This window comes from Penaeus monodon, chromosome 22, assembly GCF_015228065.2.
Source record: "Penaeus monodon isolate SGIC_2016 chromosome 22, NSTDA_Pmon_1, whole genome shotgun sequence".
In the NCBI taxonomy this organism is placed as follows: domain Eukaryota; kingdom Metazoa; phylum Arthropoda; class Malacostraca; order Decapoda; family Penaeidae; genus Penaeus; species Penaeus monodon.
In genome coordinates, this window is record NC_051407.1 from 8158305 (window position 1) to 8158521 (window position 217).

Genomic DNA, 217 nt, shown 5'->3' on the forward strand with positions numbered 1-217 from the left:
TTATTAGTATCTACGACGATTTCGTGGCGATTTCGTGATGAAGCCTCTTAACTGTGGTTTCCGCCGTGGCCCCATAACGTAACTTCTTTAAGATCAACCATTATGTCTTCATTGTTTTTCTTTCAGTTGAACCGTCTTTGTAGATATATATTGGACAATGTCTATTTAAATCAAACCACAAAGTATAAGTGGCTATGATTTGAAATTTGTAAGACCC